The sequence below is a fragment of the Plecotus auritus genome, assembly GCF_963455305.1.
Source record: "Plecotus auritus genome assembly, chromosome: 1".
Classification (NCBI taxonomy): domain Eukaryota; kingdom Metazoa; phylum Chordata; class Mammalia; order Chiroptera; family Vespertilionidae; genus Plecotus; species Plecotus auritus.
In genome coordinates this window covers 93,411,382-93,432,308 of record NC_137770.1, presented here as the reverse complement: position 1 = coordinate 93,432,308, position 20,927 = coordinate 93,411,382, and the positions used below count along the sequence as shown (strand labels likewise).

Here is a 20,927-nt window from a genome sequence, read left to right as displayed (position 1 = left end):
CTTTGTTTTTTTAAGATAAATTAGATTTCAGGCTATTCATCTATAATAGTCAATTTAAAGTTTTAAGGAGTTCCACACAAACTTCAGATTTTTTATATCATAATTGCAAATAGATGACACAAAATGTACACAAAAATGCCATTATCACAAACACTTAGATAAAAAAATATTGATGACAAGAAAGGAAAGAAATAAAACAAGCATATTAATAACAAAGAAGGAAAGTAGCATCTTGGTATTTCACTAGTAAAGAAAGCCTTTTTATACCTCTTCAAATTTAATATGTTCATGTACACATTTAAGAAATCATCACTGAGCATCTGTGTTCATTCAACACAGGAGATAGGGCAATGGATGGATCCAGTCCTGATGCTTGAGGAGCTTGAAGCAGAGAAGACAGATGCACAAACAGTTGACTAGGGTCACACCTGAGAAATGCTGCAGTAGAACTGTGTGAGGATTGATGTGAAAGCAGAGATGAGATGATGAAGATGACCTGGGCCAATGGAAGGGAGGATAAGAGAAGACTTTCATGGATGAGGAAATCAGTAGGAATTTAACAGGTATAGATGGAAAGGGTTTCCTGGATCTGCAGTTTCAGAGGTGAATGGAAGCATGTGTATCTCATGCAGGGAATGGAGCATGGTTAGAGAGCAGACAGGGTCTGTAGGGGACATGGAGGGGAAGCAGCAAAGCAAAATGATCACCAGGAAATTAAACTCAGATTCTAAAGACCTTGAATGCCAAGCCCTGGAATTTGGATTTCATCTCACTATCCATAGACAGTCATCAAATATGTCATTTTCTAGCCTATCTAATAAAAGAGTAATATGCAAATTAACCATCACTCTGCTACACCCACAAGCCACATCCACCAGCCAATCAGGAGCGAGTATGCAAATTAACCCAACCAAGATGGCTGTGGCCACGGAGTAAGCAGGAGGCTTGGGTTTCCCCAGCAATAGAGGAAGCCAAACTTTCCACACTCCCTGGCCTGCCTTGGCCTCCACTCAAGGTTACAAAGTTTCAATTATAGAAGATAAATAAATCCCAGATACCAGGGCCTCCGCTTGGGTCGCTGGGGGGTGTGGCCAGCCTGCAAACCACCACAGGCCCCTCGCCCAGGCTGCCCCATGCCCCAAGGTAACCCCTACCCTGATCTGGTACACCCTTCAGGGCAAACCAGCTGGCCCCCACCCATGCACCAGGCCTCTATCCTATCCTATCTAATAAAAGAGTAATATGCAAATTGATCATCACTCCAACACACAACATGGCTGCCCCTATGTGGTCAAAGACGGCTGCCCCCATGTGGACACAAGATGGCTGCCACAAGATGGCCAGCAGGGGAGGGCAGTTGGGAGGGAACAGGCCTGCAGGGGAGGGCAGTTAGGGGCAATCAGGCTGGCAGGGGAGTGGTTAGGGGGTGATCAGGCTGGCAGGCAGAAGTGGTTGGGGGCAATCAGGAAGGCAGGCAGGCGAGCAGTTGGGAGCCAGCAGTCCTGGATTGTGAGAGGGATGTCCGGCTGCCCATTTAGGTAGGATCGGGCCTAAATGGGCAGTTGGACATCCCTCAAGTGGTCCCAGATTGGAGAGGGTGCAGGCTGGGCTGAGGGATACCCCACCCCCCATGCATGAATTTCTTGCACCGGGCCTCTGGTGTCTAATAAAAATATGTCTAATCTTTTAGCAATATTATGGCATGATCATATCAGAATATAGAAAGATAGAGACTTCAAGATAGAAGAGGTAGATTAGTGGGGAAAGAGATTGGAGCATGGACCCTGTTAGAAAAAACTTCCAGTAGAAGGTGGCATGGCGATGATTAATGATGCAATGATGTATGGAGTAATGAGTGGAATAAAGAAGACATAAATGCAGGGGATATTAACTAAGGTTAGGAAAGGAAGAGAAACAGGTTTACAAGTAGGACTGGGGTCAAGTGTTGGTGAGGTGGAGAGAGACATGGGTTTGGGTCATGTAAAGTTGAGGTGCTGTGGGTTTCCAGGTGGAGCTATCTACCCTGTAGATCAATGAATTAGGAGTCTTAAAATGAGAACAGCGTCCAGCTGCTGAGCCTCACTGAAGACCAGCATTCCTGGCACAGCGGGAGGACAGGCAGTTGGAGACCACTCAAGTCAGTGTCAGCTATAAACCACAGAAAGTTGCACTTTTTATCATAATTGTCTTCTGGGTGGCTATAAACACACAAGAAAATATTTTTTAGTAGATATAGCTGTCATTGAAGAATAGATGCCCAGAGAAAGTAGGTGACTTGACTCAACCACACAGCTGGTAGGCGGTAGAACCCAGAATAGAATCCAGATGTTTAGGCCAGTGTATTCCACCGGACAAAACCAAAATAAATGTGATCTAATGCCTGCTGTGATTAACACAGCCAATTCTCTGGTTTCAGCTTCATCTGTGAGAAGCTTTTGGATGGCATGATCTCAAAACTACCCTCTGACTCTAAAATTCTATTATTATGTGCCCCATTAATGAGAAAAACCTATCATCTCTAATGCTGGTTTACCTCATCCAATCTGAGTGAATTTAAATAAATTGCAAATCCACTAAATCCCGGTGTCCTCATCGATATAAATTGTTATGAGGATCTGACAATTGTGGCAGTGCTTTTACATTCATCACAGTGGTCATCAGCAAAATGCAAATTAAAATAATGAGAAGCTACTATATATTCTCTAGAATGGCTAAAATGCAAAGGACAGAAAGGACCAAGTGCCCACAGCTATGTGGACCAGCTCTCAGTTCAGCCAGTGAATGAAGACTGGTCCAGCCACGTTGAAAACTGGCATCGTCCAGTAAATCCAAACAAGTGTGCCTTTGAGCCAGCATCTCCTCCTTCAGGAAGGAACTAACAGAAACACGTACATCTATTAACCAAAAAACACGCACAAGAATGTTCACACAACACTATCATATGAATCCCAAACTAGAAATTTTCCCCAAACAACAGAATGGATACATAAATCAAGGCATATTAAAGACCAAATGAGAATGAAAGAACTACAACTAGCTACAACATGGCTAAATCTCACCAGCAAAATGGTAAGTGACAAAAAAAAAAAAAATGGTACATACAGAATGTTTCGATTTATGTAAAGTTCCGAAACAGGTAGAGCTAAGCCATGTTGTTAGACCATAGAAAAGGGACTTACCTTCAAGATGGAAGAAGTAGCTTTAGGAGTACTGATAAAATTCTATTTTCTTGATCTGGCACTGATTATATAAGTAGAGTTTGAAAAATTCATGGAGTTCTACACCTACAATTTTTGTGAGTATATTACCTATAATAATAAAAGGGTAATATGCTAATTAGACCAAACATCATTTCAGACGTCCTTCCTGACAAAGCTGGGATGGAGGGAAGCTAGCTGGCATCCCGGGTGCCTACGGGCGGCCAGAGGAGGGAAGCAGCCCGGGTCCTGGGTGCCGGAGGGAAGCCGGTGCTAGCAGCCAGGGGAAGGAAAGCCTACTCTTGCACAAATTTTCCTGCATCAGGCCTCTAGTCTATATTATAAAAAGTCAGTGGCCGTAATGCTGTAACACCGTAACAACCAAATGACCAGTCACCAGGAGACACATTGATGGGTCCCGCAGCAATGGCGGGACGGATTCTGGATCCCATGGCAGCGGTGGGAGGGACTATGGGTCTTGCGTGATTTCGCGTGCTGTGCCTCTAGTACTTCAATAAAACTTCCCAGTATCTAACAATTACTAGCATTCTCTACATGTAAATATTTGTTTCCAGATAGACCTATGTGTTTACCTTCTAATTATCCACCAACCTCTCTATAGGAGTGTACCTTCCTGATTAGATCAGTCCTTTCTGCACAATAAATGGTTGTTACAATGTGAAAAGACATCCAGGATTTCCCCACTGGCTATGACTGGCAGTGTTTCCTAGTGGGCATCTGCTGAACTCCATACACCATTTCCAGTGAACTATTCAAACACACTTGGCTCAGGGTCTTGCGTGTGGAACTTGCTTAATAAAGAGTAGCTAAGAGAATATCAGACATTTGTCCCTGAACATAAAAACTATATCAAATAGATTCTTGAACAAATTGGCAAGTAAATCATTTTTTAAGTGTTGATTTTAAAGCACCATATAAAATCATTCCCTGCTTTGATCTCCTTGTATATACTCTATTTCATTTTTATCATGATTTATTACATTATAAAAAAATTAATGTTGATTCTACTATAAAAGATGCTTTATAATTATTGTAATCTGGTAGAAGTATGCCCTGTTGATTAGATTACCATGCTAAAAATAACAAATCTATAATAATAAAAGCATAATATGCTAATTAGACCAGACAGCTGAACTACCTTCCAGATGTCATTCTGGACATCCTTCCGTATGACCTTCCCGATGAAGCTGAGGCAGTGGAGGCCAAGGCAGAGGTGGTTAGGGGTGACCAGGCAGGCAGGCAGAGTGGTTAGGGGCGATCAGGCAGGCAGGCAAGTGGTTAGGAGCCAGTGGTCCCGGATTGTGAGAGGGTACAGGCCAGGCTGAGGGCCCCGCCTCCCATGTACGAATTTCATGCACTGGGCCTCTAGTAGTTTTATAAATTAAAACATTGAGACAGGGCTCTCTCCTCCTGTCGCCCAAGATGCCAAAGGGAAGACAGGCTCAGGGGAAGAAGGGGTCCCCTGCCACCACTGTCCTGAGGAAGCAGGCAGCCAAAAAGATGGTCAACCCCCTGTTTGAGAAAAGGCCCAAGAATTTTGGCATTGGACAGGACTTCCAGCCCAAGAGGGACCGAGCCCATGTTACCAAATGGCCCCGCTACATTCGGCTGCAGCAGCAAAGGGCTGCTCTCTACAAATGTCTGCAAGTGCCTCCAGCATTAACCAGTTTGCCCAGGCCTTGGACCCCCAAACGGCTACGCAACTGCTGAAGCTGCCCCGCAAGTACAGCCCGAGACAAAGCAAGAGAAGAAGCAGAGATGGTTGGCCCGGGCTGCGAAAACAGCTGCGGGCAAAGGGGATGTCCCCATCCAGAGGCCCCCTGTCCTTGGAGCAGGGTTCACAGGGTCACCACCCTGGTGGAGAACACACGGCCAGCTGGTGGTAATAGCACACGGCATGGACCCCATCGGGCTGGGGGTCTTCCTGCCCGCCCTGTACCGGAAGATGGGGTCCCCCACTGCATTAGCAGGGGAAGGCCAGCCTGGGGTGGCTGGTCCACAGGAAGACCCGCACCACCGTGGCCTTCACACAGGTTAACTCGAAAGAGGGAGCTCTGGCTAAGCTGGTGGAGGCATTGGGACCAATTACAAGAACAGATACAATGATATCCAATGCCACTGGGGAGGCAACGGACCCTACCTAAGCTGGGCTAAGTGTGCACTGTTGAGTTTTCTGTACATAAAAGTTATAAAAATTCTCCTTCAGCCAGTGTCTTGGGTATTTGGGGTTGAAGGTGATTTATTGCCAGTAAAACACAAACAAAAACCAAACCAAACAAACAAGAACATTGAGACAGGAAAACCAATATTTAGAATGAGATAATTTTTAAACGTTAACATTGTCAGAGGTTTAAAGGCATGGAAACTAGGAGAATAAAGGTTGAAACAATCGTGTTTCAAATACTGGATATCTGCAATAGCATTTAAAAATCCAGGTTTTTTAACTGAAAATTTCAGAGATATTTAGCATATTTTCTTTCAACTGTTGTTTGTGTAAAATTAGAGAAATCAGATTGGAACTATAATATGTCAAGCTTGACTGAATGCTTAGAAAGTGTTCAAGGAAACAAGATTTGTAGATTGGATATAATAGCACCAAAATCTAACTCTCTAGCCCATTTTCGTTGTCCAAATTAAAGTAAATAAGGATTTAGGTTTGAAATTCCATATGCTTTACATTGCTTTATATTTACAAACCACCTCTAGGTGAGGGGAAACTTCCTCAGAAGTATTTTTTAAGGTTCTTGCTAAAGATAAATAGTTTAACTACAATACATAATTTAAAAGTGGACAATTGATGGTGACAAAGCTCCACAGTTAATCTTTCCCTTCTCCAAATGTCTATTGTACATACAGTCTGTAGTATATGTGGTTATATATTATTTTTATCACTTTTAATTATTTCTACTGTTTAGAACTTGTCTTTAATGAGGGACTATGCACCAAAGGACTTGATCTTATACATCTTTCAGGGGACAATGGTGCACTTATTAAGCACTTCGTACAAATACCCGTTGACTTCATTTATGAGTCAGAGTTTTTCATTTGAAAGGAGAACTACACGTGTGTACTTGAATCTCAAATAGTATATACCAGCTCTTCAAAATTCGTAATTGGAATGAATTGGCACAATTTGGATCATATTCTTGTTTTTCTTTAAATGTTGGTTGTGAATGACCTAGCTTCATGGGAATCCTGGACCAGGGAATCATCCTTAAATTTAGAGTTCCAACTAAGCACAGTGCTAAGTGTTGATCCAAAACGATGTAGCTGATGAAATATAAATATAGCCTGTGTCTTCACATCATAAACACTCAAAATATGAAAATATAAAAACAAAGATTTGATTGTTTTTTAAAAGTTTTTATGGAGATGTTGGCAGCAACAAGTTTGGGATTTAATTTTATAATATCTTTGGATATACAAATCAGAGGTAAAACATAAGAATTTAACTAGTAAGCCTCATCCCAAGCTTTCACCACCCTATTGTCTGTGTCCATAGGTAATGCATATATGCATATAAGTTCTTTGTTTAATCTCTTCCTGTCCCCCTTCTCTCAGAAATTCATCAGTCTGTTCCATGATTCTATAAATCTGGTTCTATTTTATTTATTAGTTTATTTTGTTCATTAGATTCCTTGTTCATTTATTTTGGTTTTTAGATTTACTTATTGATAGCTATTTATTTCTTGTCATTTTATTGTTTATGTTTTACTTTTTCTCCTTCTCCTTCTCCTTCTCCTTCTCCTTCTCCTTCTCCTTCTCCTTCTCCTTCTCCTTCTCCTTCTCCTTCTCCTTCTTCCTCTTCTTAAAGAATACACTTCAACATTTCATATAATACTGGTTTGGTGATGATGAGCTCCTTTAGCTTTTTCTTGTCTGTGAAGCTCTTTATCTGACCTTCAATTCTAAATGATAGCTTTGCTGGGTAGAGGAATCTTAGTTGTTGGTCCTTGCTCCTCATCACTTTGAAGATTTCTTGCCACTCCCTTCTGGCCTGCAAAGTTTGTGTTGAGAAATCAGCTGACAGTCACATGAGCACTCCCTTATAGGTAACTAACTGCTTTTGTCTTGCTGCTTTTAAGATTCTCTCTTTGTCTTTAGTCCTTGGCATTTTAATCATGATGTGTCTTGGTGTGGGCCTCTTTGGGTTCCTCTTGTTTGGCACTCTCTGTGATTCCTGGACTTAAAAGCCTATTTCTTTCACCAAATAGGGGAAGTTTAATGTCATTATTTCTTCAAATAGGTTTTCAATATCTTACTCTCTCTTTTCTCCTTCTAGCATCCCCATAATGTGAATGTTGGTACTCTTGAAATTGTCCCAGAACCAAGATGGCAGCATAAGTAAATGCCTGTACTCGCCACCTCCCACAACAACATCAAAATTACAGCTAAAATACAGAACAACCATCATTCAGAACCACCTGAATTATGGATTAATGGAAGTCCTACAACTAGAGAAGTAAAAAGAAAATACATTGAGGCTGGTTGGAGGGGCGAAGATATGAAACAGGCTGGTCAGGCACCCAAGTGTGGCATGTTTGTTTGTTTGTTTGTTTGTTTGTTTTTAATCAGGAGGGATATCTTGGCTGCAGAGCCTCCTGTGAGGAGAAGGGGTCCCAGCCCCACACAGACCCCCAAGCCCAGTGTTCCAGAGCTGGGAAGAGAAGTCCCTGTAACTTCAGGCTGTAAAAACCAGCAGGGATTGTGGCTGAGTGACATGGAGGCTGCTGGAGGCCCAGGCAGTTTCTCTTAAAGGGCCAGCATACAGACTTATTCCCTCTGAGCTCCAGTGCTGGGGCAATGGTGAGGGGAGAATCCAGGGACATATGGGGAGGAACTGGATTGTCTGGCATCAGAACAAGAAGTTGAGGATAGCTTTCTCCAGACAGGGGTGCTCACAGGGGACATTGCTCTTGTGCTGAGACCTCCCCATCACAGAGCTGACTGGCAGCCATATCTGGGTTTTCATCAACCTGGCTCACACTGTTTGCTCCACTCAGGTTTGCTTAACCGTGAGACCCAGCCCCATCCAATTTGCAGCCCCACCCAATCTGTTTGCAGCTGCTTTTCCATATGAATGGCCTGTCCTGGCTCAGGCTTTAAACTTTGCTAAAATCTCTCAAACAAGCAGCAGCTGGTGTCAGTGTGCCCCATACTTACCAGTAAAAGGCCCAAGACACAGCACTAGCACCAGCCTGCCTTGCTTCACAGCTGGTCCTTGCCTGGGCATTTCCAAGCCCAATACAAGTAACACTTATTGCATAGCTCCTGCCAGTGGCCCCAGGCAGTGGCTGACTTTGCACCTCCCGGGAGACCCCAGAGCCAGTGCACCTGGTAGACAGCTTCAGACCATGCAAGATTATAATTCTATACATCTACAAGGGACAGACTCAAGGGCAGACGCAATGAACACCAAAGACCCACTGAAGCAGTTCTTCCACTGTAGTTGCAGCTGGTCCTCACAGCCAATTGGCCTGAAGATAAATTTTTCCCAGTGCCACCAACAGCATTCAAGGCTCAACTATAACAAGACTGTGCCCACAGCCCACACAGGGCACACCTAGATTGTCCAGTTCAGGTAACTGAGGAGGCTGAACCACTGGGCCCTATAGGACACCTACTACACAAGGCCCCTCTACCAATTCCAGGAGACATAGCAGCTCTACCTAATACATAGAAACAAACACACGGAAAACAGGCAAAAAACAAAAACAAAAACAAAAACAAAAAAACATGTCACAAATGAAAGAACAGAAGAAATCTCCAGAAAAAAAAAAAAAAAAAAGAAATGGAAGAAAGCAAACTACTTGATACAGAGTTTTAAACAATAGGTTGCTCAAGGATCTTAATAAGAGCTTCAAGGGACTTAGTGAGACTTTCAAGGATCCTAGTGAGAATTTTAAGAACCTCAGTCAGAACATCAAAGACATGAAAAAGGACCAGTCAGAAATTAAACATACACTAACTGAAATAAAGAATAATTTACAAGGATTCAACAGTCGAGGATTCCAAGAATCAAATCAATGATTTGGAATATGAGCAAGCAAAAAACAACCAATCAGAAGAGAAAAGAAAAATAATCTTACATATTCTTTTAATTGTTTTTCTAGTAGTTATAAATGTTTTAATTGCTTGTGACTTAATAAATGGTAAGTACTATCTCACTGCCTTATTTTTTTTCTCTTTATTTTTGGTACCACATTCATACACTGTCCTAAGTAGTTTTTAGGAAGCATTTATTAGATCCTCACAATACCCTAGGGACTAGGTTGTTGTCACTGGTTGTTTAGATTTGGGAAACTGAAGCACAGCGAGGGTTAAGCAACTTGCCTAAATTTTCGCGACAATTTTGCTCTTACAAAGAATTCCTTAAAATTGTATCTTACTTATAAATTCAAGGGTCAAAATAAGTGCAAAATGGATACAGGGAATTGATCTTTATTTTTATATAAGGTAGTGGCCTCAGCTCTTCCATTTTTTTCTTTTTACCACAGGGTGCAGCTGCAGATGTGTGTGTTTTTGCTATATTTTGAGAGATAAACTGATATGAAAATATTTTAAATAGCATGCCAAAACTGTCTTCACTGTGCACAAAATGGACAAAGTCCAAATGTTAGTTTAAATTTCACATTATCTACCAATCTTCCCAGAAGAATCCGAAAGATGTTATTGTTTAAGTCACGTAGTTCTTCTGAATCATCTTTTCTTTGTAAACAGTTGGAATTCCAAACTCTAGATTTTTTCCATTTAATGTTCAAAGGAAATTCATTTTTAAGATCGTCTGTAATCAGCAGATCTGTCACCTCTTTTTTTTTAACCTTTTTTTGCCATTACTTTCTGGTACTGGTGGGTATTTGACCTGCAACTTTAAACCGCTATTCATTTTCTTGAGTCACACTGCAATTTTCTATTCACCAAGATTTGCATCCCTCTCCCCCTCCCCACCCCGTGTTTTTCTGAAATGAAATATTAGTGCTCGTTTTTCTAAAAGCTGTAATTTTTACATTAACCTTGTTTCTTCTTTTAATTGATTCTTTCTTGTCAGACAGTTGTAGGGGGCTGGTCACGGGTGTAACCTATTTTGAGAACCCTGCTTCAGTGGAGCTGCTGTGAAATGAAGTCTTGGTATGAACATGCTCCTGAAGGCCTCTGACTGGTGGGAATAAAAGGCTGGAGAAGGGACAGAGGAAGACAAATGGGAGGAGCAGAGATAGCACTGGAATGTCCTCATCAAGTCAGAAATTAGAGGCCAGTTAGAAGCAGGCCACTGGAGGTTTTCTTCAAAGTTAAATATAAATCCAGGTACGGGTCCCCATAAATCCATGTTGCTAAAAATACACTCTTCCCCCCCCCTCCCCCCGCCCACTGGCCACTGAACACGAGGACAGCTAAATAACAGAAGGTTTCCTTTAAAACATGTTTGATACACATTTAAGGGAAAAATCTACAGCTAAGAGAACGTGACCTAGAAAACGCTTTTTAGGCCAACAAGTAAGTATTCACATCTTTTATCTTTTGTTGGATAATGAATAGAACGTGAATAGCACAAAGAAGGGGAAAAGATCTCCTACATTAGGGAGAAGTGTGAAGCATGTGTGGGCATGTGAGAAGTGGATCATAGAGGCCCTGAACACCACTTCAGGTCGGGACCTAATGCTCCTGTTAGTGATCAATGAAAACATCCCGTAGCCCGGCCAGGAAACGAGGGCTGTGACCCAGGTGCGGGGTAGAGAGGACTCCCCCAGGAGGCAACTGTAGGAAAATGGTTGGTTTCAAAAGGTGAATGCATTGCAGTTGGCTGTGGATTGGCATAGCAGAATGGTGACAAATCAGAGAAATGCCATTTAAAATTCAGAGGGCTTCTAGCACATACGTGAAAATAAGAGAAATTGTGGGGGTTTGAGTTGCAATGTCCCTTTTAAACATTGTCAGTGAAGTAGGAAGCAAGGACACCTACTGAGAGGAAGTACATAAGGTTAGGAATGGAAGCATGGGTGATATGGAAAAGGCATGTAAGGAATGCACTAGTCTAGGGTTCAACATACATAAGTAAAACGAGGTTACTATTTAAGCAGAGATGAAATAGTATGGATCTGTAGCTGTACTGGTATCATAGCTTTCAAAATTTTCTCCAGTAACCTTTGGTAAGAACGAAGAATATGGATCAAGAACGTAGACAGTAGGCCAAAGGTGGTATCTCACATGTTATTGACATGATTATTTATTTCAAGAAGTCCAGTCTAAGTAAGGAAGCACATAAACCAGAATTGCTTGGATCTGAGTTGGGAAGAAGGGAAGCCCTAGAAGGCACACAGGGAACAAAGAGGAGAGCAGAAAGGATGAGGAAGCCAATTGGTTGTGTATTGGGGGGAAATTCCTGTATTCAGGATGTACCCGTGTGGAAGGCCTGGGTGTCCGTGTAGCCACAGGGGAGGCTGTGCTGGGGTAAATGAGGCTGAGTGATACCTGAAGATGAGTTTCGAGGCCAGGGAGTTAAAGCACCATCACCATGTATACTGACACCATGGAAATGGAGACAGACACAGGCCGGAGAGGAAGATGGAGGTTTCAGGGCCACAATCACTGCGGAGACTGGAAGAGCGTCTTCGGGCTGGAAGCTGGGGTGAGGGAGATGCCATGGATCGCAGAAGCCAGGGTAAAGCCAGGAAACAATGGACTGGATGCAGCAGAGATGAAGGAACTAGCTGCCTCTTGTAGGGAACGTGCCATGTACCGCTCATCATTGCCTGAGCCATGGCTTACGTCAGGCATTGCTGCCCCCATCAGCTTCCCACAGTAACCTGACAGCATCTCAGCTCAGCTCTGCCTCTCAGCTCCTGCTTTCTGCCCTGTGGCCTTTCTCACACTAAAATGTGGTGGGCACTTGTGTGCAATCTGACAATGGAGGGAGTTAACACTGATTAGGACAAAACTTCACCAACACTTAGCTGGTAGCACATGCTCCCCTCTTCTATCCCCCAGTACTCAGAGTGCCACGAATGGATTGATTTCCCATTGTCACAGGCAGTGATCAATTTGAAACACATCTTTAAACAGGCTTTTCCTGTTTCCTGGATTTACTGTTCCAGTTTCCCCCATCCTGTTCCCTGGGATTGCTTTGAAAAATACTAACTGGCCCGGGCTGGTTTGGCTCATTTGGTAGGAGTGTCATCATACATACAAAAGGTGGCGGGATTGATTCCCAGTTAGGTTGCAGGTTTGATCCCCAGTCTGGAGCCAATCAATCAATATTTCTCTTCTCTCTATCTCTCTCTCTCTCTCGTGTCTTCCTCTATAAAATCAATTTTTAAAATGTACTAACTGGCCCTAACCGGCTTGGCTCAGTAGAGAGAGCGTTGGCCTGTGGAGTGAAGGGTCCTTGGTTCAATTCCAGTCAAGGGCATGTACCTTGGTTGCGGGCACATCCCCAGTACAGAGTGTGCAGGAGGCAGCTGATCAATGTTTCTCTCTCATCGATGTTTCTAACTCTCTATCTCTCTTCCTTCTTCTCTGTAAAAAAATCAATAAAATATTTAAAAAAATAAAATAAAATGTACTAACTGAATGCAAGTCCTTGTTGCGCACCTACATTTTTAGACAAACCTGAGACCTTTATCTGGCAGTAGAGCTGTTAAGTGAGCAATAGGAAGGTTTTATGGTCAAGTAAAAGTCCAGTTTCAGTTAGCTGGAGGAGGAAGGAGTCCTGAAAGACAAAGGAGAAGTTTATTACAGAACACAGGTTTCAAAAGAATCTTCTTGGAGTGGGTGGCAGGTCAGAGCTACAGCAGGGCTGATACAGACGAAGGCATGGGAGAAAAAAAGAGGGAGGTGATATATGAATTGTATATGTTAAGTAATATCCTCTAAACTAGAAAATAAATATACTAATAACTATGAAGGGCACACTTTGACAGTTGTATTTATCGCTTATAGCTTTGCATTTGCCTTCATCTTCATTTGTTCCACCCTGAACAGAACATCAGACAGTCTAGCCTCCCTGTGTATCTCTATTTCTTGCCAACATGCTGATGTCATCCTATATCCAGCCCTTAAAGTCATTTCAATTTACATTCATGTCTTTTGTATTTTTCTTGGTATCAAATTTACTATAGTTTCACTGAACTTCCTTTGCCCTAAGTAGGATACATGGTCAATTCATCTAAGAGAAAATGCCAAGAAATAAGCCACATATATACATAATATCATGCAGTGTCCACTGGGGAAAGTTTTAAAAATATACATGTATATAGGTATATATTTTTAAAGTACACAATTCTGACAGATTACTAGATCCTGAAGAAATTTTTGCAATTACTACCAAACTGCCATATCACTTGAACTTTTGAAATTTGAAGCAGTAAATCATAAAATGTTTTGAATTTATTCTGAGCTGAATCTTACTCATTTTTAGACATTTGGCTCCTAATTTTAGATATATGGACATTTTTAGGCTATTTGGTTTGAAATTTTAGATTATAAGAAGTATTGGTCATGAGGTTTTAACAAACAGAGAACAGACATCTGTTGCTACTTCCTAAACCTGCTGAGTCATAAGCCATTAAGACTCCCTAGACCCAAGTCAGACAGCCTGGGAGAGGGGCTGACATTCTTGACATTCAACTGAAGCTTGAATTGTTATTGCTTAGAAAAAATTCACAAAGGAGACACATTTGTTTTGGAATCATAGAAAACTGAGATCAAAAGAAATCTTTCAGGTCATGGGCTCCCTAATTCCTGCTGTTTTTTATGCCACTGTGTTGTCTTATTTTCCCTTTCATGTACTGCTCACCCTAGCCTTAGATTTGTTCACAGACAATGCTACATGAATTCTTTCACAGTATGATATTACTGATAAAACTCTTTACTCTTGTCCATATCAATTCTAGGTCTGGTCTTTCTGAACACAGAGCAATCACTCTCTCCTGTACCTACCCACATTTTTGTGCACATCAGAATCATTCACTCTCAGAATCATGGCTTAGTTTGTACTCACAGTTTTTAGAATTCATCATCTTTATCCAGGCTCATTCAATTATTTCTGCTATTTGTTTTTTAATTCCTCCAGTTTGCCTCTCACCTCTCAATGATGAGTAGTTTTAGCAGACCTTTTTTACCTTAAACACACTTCCTTATCCCATTATCATAGTTAGTGATGGCAGTTTAAGTTATGGGTTTCAAAGTACAATTAAAAAAATAATATGAATCATCCAAAAGATTCTAATCTACTGAAACTGTCTTATTAGGTACCCTCCCTCCTTTCTTAAGTAGCTAAGCTCTCCAAAAGCTACTTGGTCATAGCAATGCTAATGATCAAGATTAAAATACTAGTATAGTTATTAAGCATATATTGACAGGCACTTACTACGTTAGTGTTAGTACTCTGTCATTAGGAGTTGGAAATATAAGATTATACATTTGTACAGCTAGCCAGAGGAAAATATAGTATTTTACTAGCATCTATTTATATGAAGAAGTAATGTTGTAGACTCGGGCTGCCTCCGGTCACTAACATGTTCTTTTGTTGTTGTTGATGGGAAAGGAGAAAATCAACCCTGCCCCCATGGTTAACTCATAGGGTTTAATTGGAGCTGATCCCTGCCCCCCATTTTTCAACATACACAACTTATGTTTATACCCACTCACACGTACACTCACTCACTCGGGGGGGGGGGGGGGGACAAGGGAACACCCAAATCTGGCCTGGTCACTCAGCACATTCCAAATATTATTGGGATGGGAATGTGATAAAACTCAGTACAATGAGACTCAATCATGAGACTTTTGCCTTTCTAATGAAGTTGTTGAGAAGATGGCATAAAAATTTAGAACTACTATTGGTGGCCATCTTGCCAATTCTTACAAAGAGTTCTCCTGAAGAAATCAACATAAAGGAAAACAAATCCAAAAGATGGAGAGAGAAAGCAAGTCATGTTGACACCCTCTGAAAGCCAGAGCTGGTCAGATCTCTACGAAAGACAGTTCTACTCCCATACCTTCCAATTACATGAGTCAATATATATCTGTTTTGTGTAAACCAGCTTGATTTGTGTTCCTGTCACAACTGAGAGTCTCTACTAATGTATGTAGTTTGCCGAACAACCAGTTTGACCAGCCTTTGGTATCAGATCTGTTGCATTCCTGCACTTGTCAGAAGGAGATCTACATACCACTTACTTTAGAATCAGATGGAATGCTTAAAAAAATTCAGATTCTTGGACTGTACTGCAAACTTATTCATCAGAACTATAAAAGCGAGACTTAGGAAACTCATGCTTGTCCAGCTCCTGCTGGTGATTTTATGCACATTAGTCATAACTTTAGATATCAACTCAGATCAACCAGTTTTTATCAGACTAACTGGTAAGTTCAGTAAAGAGCAATTATTTAAAAATAATTGGTCATTGGATTTTAAAATGCCAGTATTGATGTCGGTAGAAAAGGGTAACTACTTACGGGTACATGTGAAGGAACCATCACGGGACTTACATGTTTAAATAACTTCAGAAAGTCCTTATCACATTTTCCCCATAATCTATGTGGCCATTAAGAGAAACAGAAAGGTCCGAGGTAAAGGCTGACATTAAGTCACTTTGCCTTGAAGAGGGGCAGGAATCAAGGCAGACCACAGTAGGAACATGACTATTCAGTGTCTTTGTTCTTTTAGATGTTGAATTACTAGTAACTTTATACTTCTCCAATAGGGCACTAATTTCCTACACTGGAGCAATTCCTCATTTCCCAGAGAGCATTGGTACAATGAAATACTCTTCATTTGTGAGGACCCCATTGGTCCCTCTGCATTTCTGGACCTTTTCCATTACATTCAAATGCACATGTGTTTAATTAGTGTCTGTTTTTAGAGCAGACACCTTGAAACTCAAGGAATTCACTTCCAAATCAGTGTCAGAGGAGACTGAAGATGTGGGAGCAAAATCAATATGAATCTGTCAATTAGTCAATAAATATATTGTGATATATTCTTAGCAAAATTAAAAAATGGAAAGAAATATTAACACACATAACTATACTGATTAATCTAAAAAAAAAAAAAACATTAGGCTAAGTGGAATAGTTCAAGTACCATAGATTGTATATCCAAGTATATTATTCCTACGTGAGATTCTAGAAAAGACAGTTACAATGAGAGAATGTAGACCAGTGATTTGCTAGGGCCGGAACCAGAAGGCATCTCCACAAAGAGGCACAAGAGAACCTCCTTAGGGTGATGGAGTTGTTCTATATCTTGCTTGTGCCAGAGGCGACATGATGTATATACTTCCCAAGTTCTATTTAAAAGTGAACCTGCTATGGGTAGGAACAGATTTTATCAGAGCTGTGGTAGTAGGGTCCAAATTACAGTTCAGGAGACGTGGTCTGGAGATGCAGGCATGCCCAGCAAGAGGGGGGACCTTGGCCGTCTAATGGCGAGGAGAGGGAACCTCTTATTTCCCAGTGGCTGCTTCCTCACGTGCCCTTGTTTATGTTGCTAGCTGGCTTCAATGCCACCCGTCCTCAGAGACACAGGAGGCTCAAAGCTCTACCTAAGGGTGACTTTGGGAGGAAGGAGACCTTTTGAATGAGCTCACTGAGAGGAACGTAGCCACTGTGGGGGTCTGGACAGGAAGGGCTGTGGTAGGCGAGAGGAGCACAGAGTCCAGTGTGGCATGCGTGGGGTGCAGCTTTGTGAAGGGAAGGAAGGGGACACCTCCCATGCTAGTGTGTCCAGAGACCAACGACCTTTAAGTCTTCTTAAAAACCACTTTAAAGATGTCACCAGGTTATTTGCCACAGAAACAAGTTCTAAACCACTCACATGTGGAAAACTAAAGGACACTAGTAAATAGCCATTGAGTTAAAAAGTTCTCCTCTGGGGGAAAATGTGTGTGAAAAATTGAGGGCGTTTAGCAAGCAAGCTGGATTATAGCAGCTTTACCCCAGACCTTCCCAATGAGAATAGAAGGTTTTGCTTTTTTTTTTTTTTTCAGAGTGCTTTTCCATAAATATCCTGTCTGCACGCTGAAAGAACAAAAGAGAACAATTGAATTCTGTCCATTTCATGAACCCCTTAAAAATAATAGGGTGCCCCATCAGGAGTGTTTTATGAGCCAAAGGATGGGTTTGGGCTGCCAAGTAGGATAACTGTTTATTTAAACCGTAATTTTCTCTTTCATTCGTTTGCTGTCATAAAGCAAATGAAATTTGGCTTTTAAAAAAAGTGGTAACTCATGTAAAGAAACAATTAGAGGGATCATTAAAAATCCATAAATTATATGAAATTTATAAAAAGCTCTTAGTGCCAATAAATAAGTCATGTCCTTATCTAGACACATTCAAACTGGGCATCCATAAAAAAGCACAAGGAAATGAAAAGTTCAAATGGAAGAAGAATCACTAGATGAATTACTTCATCCTAAATGTTGCAATTGGCTTCTTTCACAGGAACATTTTTTTCCCAGAGGTGATAAACGCAGAACCTCATCAATCTAGCTCTTTACCCTTGGCGGATACTTGTCTTTCTATATGCATATTTTTTTTTTTTTCTTTTTGGCTTCAGACACGAAACAGAGTATCTTTGTGATCCAGGATTTGTTTGAAGAGATTTCATCTGGAAAGAAGTCAAGCAGGGCACTAGCAGGGGAGCTTTTACAGATTATGACCTGTAATCTGGTTAATACTCTGGAACACAAAGATCCCAATGTTGGGATAAGACCGCTTCATATGTGGCCAAGTGCCCTACCGCCCCCTCCCCTGGGAGTCATCCCAGAGACATGCCAGCAGGCCAAGAGGGACGATAACATAGACATACTGGCCCATATTCCGAATCTGGCATGGAGTCGTCATCTGTGAATAAGATTTACTTATTCTGCTATTATTGCCATTGGAATTAATTTCCTTTTCAGTTTAGGATATCGTATCCATGGTCTTTTATACAGAGAGTGTGTTGGGGTATATGTAAGGCTTTCTTTTCACTCACATATTTGAGCTAATCCTTGAAGTTCCTTTATTTTTACCAAAAGATTACATGAAACCAATGTTTTCCTTTACATTTGGAGACCATTAAATTTTAATTTGTCCTCTTTTAGGAGCCATCTGCTAAATGTAAATCTTCTTAGCATGTAAGCTAAACTGTGAATATGTTTTCCTTTCTTTAAACACAAAGAAGTTTCTAGAAGATGCTAAGTGATATACTGTTTCTATTCAAAACAAAAGATTACAGTTCATTTCCCAACTCAAATTTGGTGCTTTTTAGGTTGTATAGCTAATGTATTTTTTAATGGCTATTTTCAAGTCCTAAGACATTATTTTTGTTTTGAAAACAACAATTGTTCCTTAGGCACTAAATCTCTAGAACCCTGGCTTTGGGCAGATTAGTTTTCCAACGCATTCACTTGCTAACCCTGCCCTGAGTGCGTGGGGCTAAGGCATCCCAACAGTGAGCTCCCAAGTAGTGAAAGCTTGGCTAGAGAACAATTTACATGCAGGAGAAGTTATTGGAGGAAGCAAACCCTAAACCCTTTGTTCCCCGGTCACATATGGGGAGATGTTAGAGAAATATTTTGTCTAACAAACCGTAAGAGATAAGTCACTGGACCTTGAAAATACCCACCCACCTGCTCTTTGAAGGAGCCATTGTCCTCTGAATCTTTTCCCTCCAAGGCTGATGCGCCAGGGCGGAGAGGTGTGTGAGGAATCAGAGTGCCAACTGCTTCTTGAATAGCATTAGAGATCCTGATTGTCTGTGGGGGAGGTTTTTGCAGACTCCTTGAGGAACCAAAATGGCATTTCTAAAAATACTGCCAGGGAAAAAGTAAATTTTAAATTTCAGACAATTGGCTTATATACCAACCCACTCATACATTGAGGGCTTCTAGGGTTATTCTTCCAAGGTCAATTATTTGCCTTATTGGCTGAGAAACAGAAATTGGGCTAAGTAACTTCCTGAAAAGGTTCAGAGACCAAAATGTCTAGAAATCCCAAGACACATCTACTCCAGATCTTGTCTCATTCACCCGTGGGCATTGTTATTTTGTTCACACATAAACCCACTGGTCAGAGAGTGAAGCAAACCATTGTTCCTAGTGAAGTTTTTAATGTGAACCTGTTTTTGAAATTCTCATGGGTAGGAAAGACAATAGATTTCACTCTCAGTTCTCCCATGACTCAATGGCAATGATCAGTTCACCATCACGGTGTTTGTATAAACCTCATGAAAAGCCTATATTTTGCACATTTTACACGTGCGGAGTACAGAAGGAGAAAATGGAAAAAGGAAGCTTTCAACGTGAAGATGTACGGCTGACGTAGGCACTTAGGAAGTTTCTCTGCCCCGTTTTCTCTGTTTATTAACCCTGCTTCTAATTGCATCTTTACAAGGAGATGTTTAAAAGCAGATTTATTTTAATCAGGAAACAGAAGAAAATGAAGGTACAGTTAGTACAGTTCTGGGCTGGAGCAAAGGGTTAACGCAAAGTGAGCCTCATTAGAGAACATGTGCCCTTTCCCCAGGTGAGCTTCCCACACAATCCCTCCCCGCCTCCCCATGGAGGCCCAGACAGCCCAGGCTGTCAAAACTGGAACGCGTTTGGCTCCAAGTAATACGGGGCCTGGGCAAGTGACATACTTTTTTACGCCATTGTCCTCATGTGTCAAATGGCAACACCTTCTTATTCTACAACACGGTGAAAAATAAAACAATATTTTTAAAAGTTTCAATTGCGTAGAGACACGCTCTGAAATAGCTGTCTTTAAATCCAAAGATCACAGGGCCATTTGACTGTGACTTTTAAATGCCTGAGCAGGTGCGTGCCAGCTCTTTTGCATAGCCGAACCTTATTTCCCCTTCTTTTAAGCAACTGGCTTTTTACGTTTGAGTATTTATTGTGTGACACAAGTTTATGACGCCCTCCCACACCCATCATTTCACGTGATCGTCGCAGCAGCTCCGGGGGGCAGATGTGATGATTCCTGTGAGGAGACTGAAGGATGGAGCAGCAGCGTTCAGCCTGGACCTGGGTCTGCAGGGTCAGACTGCCATGCAGCCGTGCAGGGTCCTGGGGGACCAAGCCGGGTCCTCGTCAGGGAGGAGAAGGCCCTGCTTTTCCCTCTCCCTTCTTGTTCTCAGAGCTCCCGTAAACCCCCCAGAATAATGGGGTGAGTTCTGAGGAAGCCATATGTATACACAGCACACGGAAGGCAGACTTTGTAGGCACCGCAGAGTTTTATAGAACTCAACTAAGCATTGCCCATCGTTCGTGCTTCTCCTTATTTGTTCCAAATATTTTTTTCTTACAATCAAATGGGGGATGGGAGTAGAAGGGAACGAGCAAGAAAGAAACGCCAGTAATCACAGTGAGTAACAGTCGGAGGGGTAAAGTGACAGCTCAAGGCTTTACTGTTGTCATAAAAGTGGTGCCGTTTTAGAGCTTTAAGATGAGCAAATCTCTGGGGTCTCTGTCCACCGTGGTTCTAATAGCATTACAAAGGGTGAGTTGGTATAAACAATAACAAGATTTATGTTGGCACAAACTGCTGACGATCGACTTTGATTTTGAAGAGAGAAAAGAGAAAGCGAAACTAGACGGAGTCCTGTTGTTATGTCCCTACTTACGGGAAAGTGAGAAACTTGTCCCATTCTAGTGGCCATTACCGGCGGGAAGGCAAGCGACCGATTCTGATGTCTTAAGATTATAGTCAATAAAAATAAAA

General features: G+C 41.6%; 1 pseudogene across 1 annotated transcript; it reads left to right on the top strand.

Annotated features, from left to right (window-relative positions):
* Nucleotides 1-4,640: 4,640 nt before the first annotated feature.
* On the top strand, nt 4,641-5,541 carry LOC308239562 (large ribosomal subunit protein eL8-like; annotated as a pseudogene). The gene has a single exon. The product of its transcript is annotated as a large ribosomal subunit protein eL8-like (transcript).
* The last annotated feature ends 15,386 nt before the right edge of the window (nt 5,542-20,927 follow it).